Source organism: Bos indicus, chromosome X (genome assembly GCF_029378745.1).
Source record: "Bos indicus isolate NIAB-ARS_2022 breed Sahiwal x Tharparkar chromosome X, NIAB-ARS_B.indTharparkar_mat_pri_1.0, whole genome shotgun sequence".
Lineage (NCBI taxonomy): Eukaryota > Metazoa > Chordata > Mammalia > Artiodactyla > Bovidae > Bos > Bos indicus.
The window spans coordinates 101,774,078-101,786,191 of NC_091789.1; the positions used below are offsets into that span (position 1 = coordinate 101,774,078).

General features: G+C 38.9%; 1 pseudogene; it reads right to left on the minus strand.

The window, feature by feature from the left end:
* Positions 1–4,819: 4,819 nt before the first annotated feature.
* LOC139181554 (dnaJ homolog subfamily C member 10 pseudogene) lies at positions 4,820–10,078 on the minus strand (annotated as a pseudogene).
* Between the last annotated feature and the right edge of the window lie 2,036 nt (positions 10,079–12,114).

Below are 12,114 nucleotides of genomic sequence, written 5' to 3' on the forward strand. Positions count from 1 at the left end.
ACACACACACACACACACAGGCCAATATCACTGATGAACATGGATGCAAAAATTCTTAACAAATACTAGCAAGTAGGATCCAATAAGATATTAAGATAACATACACCATTATCAAGTAGGCTTCATCACAGGGATCCAGGATTCTTTAATACATGCAAATTAATCACTGTAATACACCATATTAACAAATTGAAGGATAAAAGCTATATGATCATCTCAATAGATGCAGGGAATGCTTTAAAAAAATTCAACACCCATTTATGATTTAAAAAAAAAAAAAAAAACCTCTCCAGAAAATGGGCAGAGAGGGGAACATATCACAGTCTAATAAAGGTAATATATGAGAAACCCACAACAAACATTATTCTCAATGGGTGAAAAACTGAAAGCATTTCCTCTAATATCAGGATCAAGACAAGACTGCCCACTTTCACCACTATTATTCAACATAATTTTGGTTGTTATTGCCAAAGCAATCAGAGCAGAAAAAGAAATAAAATAGATCTGTATTGGAAGAAGCACAAGCTGGAGTCAAGATTGCTGGGAGAAATATCAATAACCTCAGATATACAGATGACACCACCTTTATGAAAGAAAGTGAAGAGGAACTAAAAAGCCTCTTGATGAAAGTGAAAGAGGAGAGTGAAAATGTTGGCTTAAAACTCAACATTCAGAAAATGAAGATCATGGAATCCGGTCCCATCACTTCATGGGAAATAGATGGGGAAACAGGGAAAACAGTGTCAGACTTTATTTTTCTGGGCTCCAAAATCACTGCAGATGGTGATTGCAGCCATGAAATTAAAAGACGCTTACTTCTTGGAAGGAAAGTTATGACCAACCTAGATAGCATATTCAAAAGCAGAGACATTACTTAGTGCCAACAAAGGTCCATCTAGTCAAGCCTATGGATTTTCCAGTGGTCATGTATGGATGTGAGAGTTGGACTGTGAAGAAAGCTGAGTGCCAAAGAATTGATGCTTTTGAACTGTGGTGTTGGAGAAGACTCTTGAGAGTCCCTTGGACTGCAAGGAGATCCCACCAGTCCATCCTAAAGATTAGTCCTAGGTATTCATTGGAAGGACTGATGCTAAAGCTGAAATTCCAATACTTTGGCCACCTCATGCGAAGAGTTGACTCATTGGAAAAGACTCTCGTGCTGGGAGGGATTGGGGGCAGGAGGAGAAGGGGACGACAGAGGATGAGATGGCTGGGTGGCATCACTGACTCGATGGACATGAGTTTGAGTGAACTCCAGGAGTTGGTGATGGACAGCGAGGCCTGCCGTGCTGTGATTCATGGGGTCGCAAAGTGTCAGACACGACTGAGCGACTGAACTGAATTGAACTGATATTGGAAAAGAATAAGTAAAACTGTCACTGTTTGCAGATGATGATACTATACATTGAAAATCCTAAAGATGCTACCAGAAAACTACTAGAACTCATGAATGAATTCAGTAAAGTTGTAGGATACAAAATTAATGTACAGCAATCTCTTATTTTCCTATACACTAACAATGAAAGATCAGAAGTTAATGAAACAATTCCTTTTACCTTTGCAACCAAGAGAATAATATACCTAGGAATAAACCTATGAAAAGACAGAAAGAAAGCTGTAAGACTGATGAAAGAAATCAAAGACAACACTAACAACAGATGGAGAGATATATCATCATTTTGAAAATGACTATACTACTTAAAGCAATCCACAGATTCAGTGAAAGCTGTATCAAATTACTAATGACTTTTTTCACAGAACTGGAACAAAAAAATTTATAGTTTGTCATGAAACACTAAACACCCCAAATAGCCAAAGCAATCTTGAGAAAGAAAAATAGAGCTGGAGTAATCAGGCTCCCTGACTTCAGCTTATACTACAAAGCTACAGTAATCAAGATAGTATGGCACTGCCACAAAAAGAGAAACACAGCTCAGTTGAACAGGATAGAAAGTCCAGAAATAAACTCACACACCTATGGTCAAAGCCACCTTTAACTGAGAGGATTAAAGCTTAGGCAGTCTGGGGCCCATTAAGGAGCAGGTGAACATTCTCACTCATGCTTTCCTCAAGCCTTGTGCAACAATGTATCTTACCCAAGAACTTGTCTTTCTTTAGTATCTAATGACCACACAGCACAGAGTGTCTTACTCATGGAAATGCTTTTCTTAGATTCTATGTTAATAATTATAATTGTAACAAATCTTGCCTGAGAGCCTGTTTCTCAGCAATAGTACATCTGGTCCAGAAACACAGTGCCTGGAACATGTTCCTTCTGGCTGGCTAATCTTTTACTGAAGTTATCTCAGGACCTATACCTTGGGAAAGGGTCTAATGGAACTTGTACAGCCTTGAACTGTTCTTATCTATTCTTAACAGTCAGTTGAAAAGGATATAATGCCCTGCTTAAACTAGTGAGGCAGGTACTCACTTACCCCCTTCCAGTGCCTTTTGCTGGAGGCTTTCTCTATCATTTTTAAACTAATAAAACTTTGCTACACAAAGCCCTGAGTGACTGAGACAGTGTCTTTTGGGTCCTGGAGTGAAATTTTCTCCTTCAGAGACCATGAACATTGGCACTGTTCTCCATAAGCTATCCCTATCATCACAAAGAAGGCAAGAACATACAATGGAGAAAAGACAGCCTCTTCAGTAATGGTGCTGCAAAAACTGTACAGCTACATGTAAAATAATGAAATTAGAACACTTCTTAATATCATTCACAAAAAGAAACCCAAAATGGATTAAAGACCTAAATGTAAGGACAGACACTATAAAACTCTTAAGAGGAAAACATAGGCAGAACACTGTTGGACATAGATTGCAGCAAGGTCCTTTTTGACCCACCTCTTGGAGTAATGAAAATGAAAACAAAAATAAACAAATGGGACTAACTAAATATAAAAGTTTTTACACAGCAAAGGCAACCCTAAACCCGACAAAAAGACAAACATCAGAATGGGATAAAATAATTGCAAATGAAACAACTGACAAAGGATTAATTTCTAAAACATTCAAGCAGCTCAACATGAAAACAGCAAACACCCCAATCAAAACATAGGTGGAATACCTAAATAGACATTTCTCAGACCTCCCTCATGGCACAGTGAATAGGAATCTGCCGGCTAATGCAGGGGACATGGGCTCAATTGCTGGTTCATAAAGAGTCCACAAGCTGAGAAGCAGGTAAAGCCAGTGTACCACAACTACTGAGCCTGCACTCAGGCCCACAAGCCACAACAACTGAGCCTGTGAGCTGCAACTACTGAAGCTCATTTTCTTAGAGCCCATGCTCTGGATCAAGAGAAGCCACTGCAATGAGAAGCCCATAGACCACAATGGATACCCAGTGCAACCAATAAATAAATAAATAAGACATTTATCCAAAGAAGATATATAGATGGCCAAGAAACACGTGAAAAGACGCTCAACATCTCTAATTATTAGGATAATGCAAGTCAAAACTACAATGAGGTATCACCTCACACAAATTGGAATTACCACCATCAAAAATCTACAAACTGTAACTACTGGAGAGGGTGTGGAGGTGAGGGAACCCTCTGACACTGTTGGTGGGCATGTAGATTGACATACCCACTATGGAGAACAGTATGGAGCTTCCATAAAAAACTATAATTAAAACTACTATTCCACCCAGAAATCCCACTCCTGGGCACATACTCTGAGAAAACCATAATTCAAAAGGAGTACAACTCCAGTGTTCACTGCAGCACTATTTACAATAGCCAGGACATGGAAACAACTTAAATGTCCATCTACAGATGAATGGATAATGAAGTTGTGGTACATATGTATAAAGAATATTACTCAGCCATAAAAAGAACAAAATTGTGTCATTTATAGTGATGTAGATGAACATAGAGTCTGTGATAAAAGTTAAGTAAGTCAAAAAGAGAAAGGCAAATATCCTATATTAATGCATATTTAATAGATTATAGAAAAATGGTATTGATGAACCTATTTGCTATAATACAGATATAGAGAATGGGGTCGTGGATACAGGGAGGGAAGAGGAGGGTGGGATGAAGTGAGAGAGTGGCAGTGACATATATACACTACCATATGTAAAACAGATAGCTAGTGGGAAGTTGCTGTATAGAACAAGTAGCGTAGCTCAGCTCATTGCTCAGTGATGACCTAGAGGGGTGGAATGGGGTAGTTGTAAGGAGGCTCAAGAGGGAAGGGATATATGTTTACATGCAGCTGATTCACATTTTTTAGCATGAATATATGGGACTTGTTTATTTCCCCACATTTGAGTCTGTTTTTAAATGAAATACATGGTCAAAGAATCATTTTCAGAGAATTTTTAGGAGAACAGGTGACTGAAAACCAAATTCTCTTTTCAAGTCAGCCACAAAATTTTAAATAATAAAGTGCATTTTGTATAACTTACCATAGAGCAGTATCATGTTTGACACAGTCAACCTAAATATTTTTCTGGGGGTCAGCAATCTGTGGCTCATGAGTGGAATATGGCTAATGATCTATTTGTGTACAACCTGGATCTGAGATTGATTTTTACATTTTTAAAGGTTTTCAAACAAAACAAAAACAAAATATGTGACAAATAACTATATATGGTCTACAAAGCCTAAAATATTCATAATCAGGTCCTTTATAGAAAACAGCTGCAAACCCTTCATTTATATCAATGTTGTACAGAATTCAGGCAGTGCAGTTTGAAGTCCAAGATAATGTTCATTTATTCCCATCACCTATATAGTAACATTCTGAAAACGTGTCTTCTGATGTCACCTGTCAATTTCTTTTCAATTTTTCTTCGTTTTTAACATCATTAAATTTCATTAATATTTCTCTTTCCATGATTTTTGTGGCTTTGCAGATTTTCATATATTAAGGTATTAATATCTTTTGCATTTCTGGAATCTATCTGCTCTCCCCAAGTATTTCTCTTTGCCCTTTCATAAGGATACAATTTAACAGTTGGATAAGCTTTGTGGCAGGTTTGAGCATAAGCCTGTCTACTTTTCCAGCTTTCACTTTTTCTTTAATCATCTTAGCCAAGAACTCTAACTCTGGAGAAAAGTTTTCACAAGATTCACACCAAGGAGCATAGAAATCAACCACCCAATGGTTTTCCCCTTTGTAAAACTTTTTCACTGAAAGTCTGAGGTGTTAGATCTGTAGATATTTAGGTTAAAATCCTACACTCCATAGTCCTAGGGAATAAACATCTCTATTCTAACTATTGTAACTATGATATTGATTAGCTTTATTTGATTTTTGAGAAAAAAATTCATTTCAGCTTGTCTCTGAACATTTTCTTGGGCACAAAAGGAATGATACTGTTGGCAGTCTATATTGCCCACATTGATCAGTTCAGTTAATATCTAGGCCATTCTAGCATTAAGATTTCACATGGATAACATCATGGAGACTAGAAATCAATCATCCAGACTTTACATTTTCTATGTTTAACTAGCTCATTGAAAGTGGTCAGTGTCAAGGAAATCACTGAAGAATTTATAAAGTCCTCTATGATCTCCAAGATCTGTTCAGCAAAGTGATGTCCTTCATATTCATGAATTTTAGATTTGTTGAATACCACTGCTGTTGAATAAGCCTGAATGTTACACATGTTACAGTGTCCTTCCTGAACTGTACAATCTAATGTACCAAACTTAAGCTGACCATAAAGATGCTTTGATGCTTTTCATAACTCTGGCAATAAAGCTCTACATGGTGGACACCAAGGGGCAAAAAAATCAGCTAGCCATGGTTCTTTGTCATTGGCAGGAAAATGTTGAGATTCAAGTGTGGTAAGATGAGAATTAACACTTTCTTTGGCAAAGGCAAGCATATCATATAGAATCTTCTTTCCATGATGAATTCCAAATTATTTGATTACTTGTCCTTTAAATATTGCTAGACATGGTTGAATACATTTATTTTTAAGTAGAGGCTTTAGTTTCTTCAACTCAAGATCAATTAAATTTTCATTTTTTCCAAAATGAAAAAATAAAAGCCATTGATGGATGATGAGCCAAATGACCCTCTACTGTGTTTGCTGAAAGTAGTTTAAAATGTGGAAGATTATTTCCAATATTTCCAAATATATTATTTCCAAATATATTTCTTTAGCATCCAATTAAGTAAGAAACAAGACACTGCTTTTCTCATTGTTATTTAAAGTGGCTCTAGAAGGAAAATAAGCAGTAGTACTTGTATATCCAAACTTTTATAAAGATTGTCCTGGGTGGCACAGTCTATCCATTCTACATTAACAAGACCATCCAACACACCACTTAACCTTAGACCTGTTTGTGAAGTCACACAATCTCCTTTGGAACAAAAAGTGATCAGCTAGCTAATACCAGTAGAAAACACAGTTTGTATGAAGCTAACACAATTTCTTGTCCATAATTCTGTCACTGTGCTTCTAACATGCTGCATGGCAAAATTCACTAAACTTTCTTTTTGATCTATGCCTGTGATATTTCACTACAGCCATTCTACATCTAAAATCGAAGAGGCTGGGAAAACTGTTGACTCTTTTCATTCAGCAAAGCATTCTGTCATCACCACAGTTAACAGCTCTAATTAGAAGCAACCCATCTACTTCTTTAGCAAAGTCTTTCCATGTGAGAGGCAAATTATGGCAATGTGAACACCCTGGGGAGTAAAAGTTCACAAGCCACAGATCTTCAGATGCGGGGAGTGAGCTCCACCCGTGGCAAAGGTCATGAGGAAGGAGGCTCAGCATACGCAAAGGCGGGATCGAGCCTCAGGAGTCTCCCTGGAAATTCTCGAGCATCTACCCCCAAAACCAGAGTCTGCCTACTTTCTGCTTTGTACTTTCACCTACACCTCTGACTTTACGGGGGGGGGGAGGGCTGTCCCCCACTGCCTCTCTCTGAAAAAAGAGTTAGCTTACAGCTCCAGTTGATAACTCCTGGGTGTGACAGTGTTTAACCTACAAACTCCTTTGGAAATCCTCTAGCCTGCCTGAATAGGTTTTTCCGGCCACATGTGATTGTTCAGAGCCTCCCAACTGTGAGAGGCAGGAGATGTTCTAAACTGTCTAAACACCGATTCCTTTGAGTAGTTAAAAGATTGATTAGAAATTGTATTGGTGAAGGGTTTTTCACTTATTGGGCCAATGTTTGCTGCTAAGTCTCCATACTCCTTACCTACTGTGTCCTTGGCAGTGTATTGACTGATATAATGGGTGTATAGAAATGTAAGTAGTAGCCTCAATGTTTGTAACCTTGGACCCTTGAGTTAATTCTTTTCTTGATTGAGCCCACCTCACCTTTGCCCTATAGGAATGCAGCTTTGTCCAATGCTTTTTTGGAGGCTGGTGCCTGACTTTGGAATAATCACCTTTAGAGAAAGATAAGTTTCTTAAAATGCTAACAGGCCTCCTGGCCAGAAGATGATGTAATTCACCTGAACTTTTGCATATGATAAGTTTGAAAGCCTGGCTTCGATTAGGACCAGGAACTGCTGTACCTGCATGACTCCACCCCTTCCCCCATTATCCTCTATGCACAACTTAAGGTATAAAAACTACTTTGGAAAATAAAGTGCAGGCCTTGTTCACCAAAACTTGGTCTCCCCATGTTGCTCTCTCTCCCAAATTCTGGCTGAGTCTCCATCTGGAGCGCGGAACCCACCATGCTTACTAATTATGCCTCGGCTTCTAAGATCCGACCGGGGAGGCCTCAGTGTCTCCTCTCCTTCGGGAGAATGGAAGGACACCTGCGGCCTACATAAGTGGTGCAAACTTGTTGTCTTGAAGTTTTATTGGTCTCCTGTATAAACCAAGCTACTCAGCCTTTTTTCTCCACTGAATTTTCCTACTGAGCTATCCTCATTCTATTACTCTTTATATCTTTGATAAAATATTTAAATAAATATGTCGCTGATGCCGTCCCCACTTCGAATACCCTGGATCAGCTGGGGCTGGTCCCTGGCATCCAGAATTAACAGCAGTGTCAAATTCTCTTCTATCCAATGCTATGATTTCAGGATCTTCATCATAAATACTAAAACCATAAGGATAACAATTCTAGCTTTCATAGTAGTCTCCTTTATTATCAGTAAGTCCCCTCTCTATATATTTGTCATACTTTTTCCACAGATCTTCATCTTTGAGTAGTTCATATTCTGTATTTTTAAAAAATCATTATGTACATTTGAGTTACTCAGGTTTTCATCAAGATGTAGTTTAAATACCAGTTTCTTGAAAGCTTGTCTTATTTCTCTACTGCTTCCATTTTAAATACTCCAAGTAAACTGTAAAAACTCCGATCTGTACCCACTAAAATGGCTGTATACACTATTAGAAAACAGCATGAACATTATTGAGTCTCTGAAATAGTCATCTTCATTCAACCATTGTTTTTCTTGTATAAGTTCTGACTTAAATGAACATTAAGATAATGTCACTCATTCCAGTTGATGCTAAATGCAAATTTGAGAACTGCATGCATTAATCCAAAGGTGAAACAGGGAGCACAAATTGTCTCCCAAAATGTTAATCTGTGAGTGTTTTTTGGTTATGTCAACTACCAATTGATGCTTGTCAAGGGCATTTGCCAACTGCCTCTGTGGAGACTGAATCATGTGCTGCTGCAACTGTTGACCTTCAACACACTGTGAAGGGAGTTCAGGCTGGAGAATGAGGCATTTTTTGCTCCATGGAAACTAGAAGAAAGGTCTTTAGACAGATATTTTCAGGAATTGATTTCATGATCTCAATCCTTGCATCTCCTCATGTCTAGAAAAGCATTAAATAGTATCTTGTCCTAAACCCCTTCATGGAGACATCAATTCCTGGTGACTAGCAGAAAACTTTTTGTAAGACAAGTGCTTGATTGCATTGAGCTCCCACTTCACCAAAATCTTATATATATTGATATTCTCTCACTACCTCTTTGTAACAGTTTCTCAGAGCTATCTGAAGTGCCATCTCCCAGGCTGCAGTCCTAATTTTGCCCCAAGTGAAATTTAACTCACAACTCTCATGTTGTGCATCCTTTTTTAGTCAACAGTTATGGTGACTATGAAGTGACCCAGTGTGGATTTCCCTCCTTCACCTGAACGGTTTGAGGAACAGTAGATTTAGTACCAGCGGTGGCTTATACATCCTCAGAGAGTCCAGAGGTTTATTTGATGGTGGACCAGGTTACCTACCCCTTCCCAGTTGAAAGATATGGAGGGGGGCAGTTGAAATATACTGGGGCATTCCCACTCAGTGTTTAGACATTGAGTGGGACTCAGAGGAAATACATTGAGGTTTAACATTGTAGGAGACTGAGTGATCTGTGCTGAGTAGTTAGGTAAGAGGCTGATCTGTTGCTTTTCGTCAATTTGGCTGCCCTTATAGAATTTTTCAGGATAAAAGTGAAGATATCACATGAGAGCTTTATTTCAAAGAAGAGGCAAGATGACCGAGAAATTTATAGGAATGGTGAAGGCCAAGTCCTCATATTGTGCAGTAGTCCCATAGGGAAATTCACTCATTAATTAAAACACCTACTCATCTGGGAGCTCAGATTAGAATTGTCCATTCAGTGATCTGAGCACCTGTGGTGGTCTTAGACTGCCAAAGAGAGTTACTGAGACATGTAAGAGGGCTGAAATGACTCTGGGGGTGACTCCTGGAGGAGTTAAGCTCACAAGCATTGCATTTGCCCACCACACTGAAACTGTCCACCCCAGATTGAGACTTGAATCCATGTGTCAGAATCTAATCAAGCCAAAACCCAGTTTGGGACACAAACCCACGTGGCTGGGAATCAAACTCAACCAAAACCCACAGTCTTCCAACTAACTGAGATCACAGATCTGGTTTCAAGACCTAATGAAGCCCTGGTTCTTGATGTCTTATTACAGAAAGAATTAAGTGAGAGACAAAATGATAGGTTAGAAGTGTATTTATTTAGAGAGAAACACATTCCATAGGCAGTGTGGGCCAATGCAGAGGGAGAGTGTAGCCTTGAAATGTGGCGTGGTTAGCTTTTATGGGCTGGGTAATTTCATAGGCTAATGAAATTACCTCTTTGATGGTCAACCTTGTAACTGTCATGGTGCCTCTGAGTGTGTCATTCAGCTTGTTGATGTGTTATGATGAATGCATGCTCAGTCGCTTCAGTTGTGTCCGACTCTTTGTGATCCTATGGACTGTAGTCTGCCAGGCTCCTCTGTCCATGGGGATTCTCAAAGCAAGAATACTGGAGTAGGTTACCATGCCCTCCTCCAGGGGATCTTCCAAACCTGGGAATCGGACCCAAGTCTACTGCATTGCAGGAAGATTATTTATCCACTGAACCACCTGGGAAGCCCACAATAAGCATATACTGAGGATCAAAGTATAGTTGAAGTTCACCTGTCTGCCATCTTGGACTCATTTGATTCTAATCAGGTTATGTTGTATCCTCAGGCTATTTCATTCTTTCAAAGGTTGTGGCCTGCCCACTTCCTTCCTGTTTCAATGCCATTTCAATAATGAATTTTATCAATGACAAATTCAACTTAAAATGGGAAATAGAGCCTCTCAAACACAGAAATGAGGGGCATCAGAAGGTACCCTCTAACACTCCAGCCAGGGTTATGTATGTACAAAATTGCACTTGCAAATACCTACTTAATTGTGGAAATTATACTAAGGAGATATCAACCTAAAATGGCCAAATTAGGGTTCTTTTGACATTCCCAAATTGATATTTTTGTATGCAGAGTTAGAAAAGGCCAGCAGTAAGATCAAACAGACTGAATGGAATGCTTACTTTGATTGATGTCTAGAAGTTTCTAAAACAAGAAACAATAGAGTAACTTCTTTGCAGGAAACCAAGAAGATATTGATTGAAACTATATCAGAACTAAAAAGTCCACTAGCACTGACTCTGCCTTTCCCTCTGTTGTAGACGGAAGTCAACTGTTTCTTTTTGACTTGCTTTCCATTGCTTTTGTTATTATAATCATAAATAATGGCCTGCATCAGAGAATCCTGTCCTTCTGCCTGACAAGCTTAAGTGCCTTTTTTCATAACCCTATCCACTTGAAGATTGCAGGAAGGAAGAAATTAACACATTCCCTGCCCGAGGCTTGCCAACCTAGGAGATATTTGCAAGATTAATGAACTTCTTTACTTTCATTCTTCACCTCCCCATCTCCATCCATTAAAAAAAACCTGCATCTATACCGCGAAAAGATGGTTATTTTGAGACGTTAGTCTGCCATCTTCTTGCTTGGTTGGTCTTCTGAATAAAACCATATTCATTGCCTCAGCACCTCATCTCTTGGATTCACTGTCCTCTTGTGCAGTGAGTAGAGTGAGTTTCGACTCAGGAACAAATTTGTCTTAGCCAGCTATGATCCTTGCTGCTTGTAGCTAGCTGATTCTGGTCAGGGAATGTTTCAGTAAGATCTTAAACAACTCCTAGAACTATTTTGTCTGAGGATCTTTCCTTCAGGATTCCCAGAAATGGCACCCAGTGCTTGACAGCTGAGACAAGGAACCAACAAAACTTCTGAGTCAATGGACTCAATTTTGTTTGCAGGGTAAGTCTACCCAATTCAATAGCTGTTTTGTTTATTTGTGGTATTGTGTGCACTTTTTGTGCTAGAAGTCAGTGGGAAACAAAAATACTGATACAGAAAGTGATTTTAAAAAAATGTTTGTGGAAAGTTGACGCTGAAAAAGTTAGTTTCATGCAGTCAGTTTTGACTGAGTTTAAAATAAATTTAATCGAGTAAATGAATTTAAAAGTAAGCTGCTGGGGGGGCAGTCCCAAGATGGCAGAGGAATAGGATGGGGAGACCACTTTCTCTCCCACAAACACATCAAAAGATCATCTTCACAGAGAATAACTTCCACAAAACAACCTCTGAATTCTGGTGGAAAACCCCAGATACCCATAAGGACAAACCAATCTCTTTGAAAAGACGTAGGAAAAAAGATACAGATGAAAAGAGAGACAAAGGATTTAGGGATGGAGACCCATCAGGGGGAGTGTGCTATGAAGGAGAAGTTTCCATACAATAGGAAACGTCACAGTCAGGGTCAGTGGGGAGCTTTGGAATCTCAGAGGACAGCATAACCGAAAAAAAAAAAAAAATCAC